Source organism: Vespula pensylvanica, chromosome 14 (genome assembly GCF_014466175.1).
Source record: "Vespula pensylvanica isolate Volc-1 chromosome 14, ASM1446617v1, whole genome shotgun sequence".
Lineage (NCBI taxonomy): Eukaryota > Metazoa > Arthropoda > Insecta > Hymenoptera > Vespidae > Vespula > Vespula pensylvanica.
The window spans coordinates 1,679,061-1,680,099 of record NC_057698.1 but is presented as its reverse complement, the minus strand read 5'-3'; positions in this window follow the sequence as shown (position 1 = coordinate 1,680,099).

Below are 1,039 nucleotides of genomic sequence, written 5' to 3'. Positions count from 1 at the left end.
AAGGCACACAGTCGAAGACTAAAACAAAAGAAACAGAATAGAAATACGAAAATAAGAGATATACACATTCTACTTGCGTAAAATCGTCGTGGGTACTCCTCCTATGCCATCCTTAGAAATTTTCTAAGTCCCCTCGCGGAAATAGATTGTCAACCACCCCGGAAGGCGCACAGTGGAAGACTGAAACAAAATAAAGAGCATAGATTTTCGAAAATATGAGTGATAACACATTGTACTTGCGTAAAATCTTCGTTAGTACTCGCTCCTATTGCTTCCTGCGAAAATTTCTAAGTCTACCCGTGGAAGTAGGAAATCAAACTAACCCAATAACTCTTAAAAGCAGTCGTAGGTTCAATTTTGTTATGATGGCGAGTAGCGTAGAGTCCACGATGATCTAAGTAGGAAAGTATCTGAAACAAAATAGGAATAGGAGGGGAAACGAAAAGGAAAAGGATACGGAGATAGTAACCCACCCGAAGGCTCACATCCTTGGGCCCCTCCCAAGGGTCCCTCCCGAAGTGTTAAACAAAACGTTGTAACATGCTGCTATTCGCCCCTTAATACATCACCATTTAGTGAGGGGGGGACACCATTTAATTCTAAAACAAAACAAATCGATCTGAATATTGAAAGAATGAGTAATAAAATTTTATACTTACTAAATCTTCTCTGTTACTTACGGAGAGTGCGTACTGCGAGTATTAAGATGCGTACTCGTGGAGATTCGTGGCATAAATGAACCACTTGCTGCCAGTCCGTTCATGAACGCGAGATGATCCCCACTACACAATGTAATTCTAAAACAAAACAAACCGTATAGAATATTGACAGAATGAGTAATATAATTGTGTTCTTACGTAAACTCTTCTCTATTATGCTGAGGGGCGTACTACAAAAACTACGATGTATGCTCGTGGCAATTCGTGACATGAATGACTCATTTACTACCGGTCGGTCCGATATATATCATTTCACGTGTGGCAGAGTATCCCCACCACACCGTTTCATTCTACAAAGATAGAAATCGTATAGATTATTG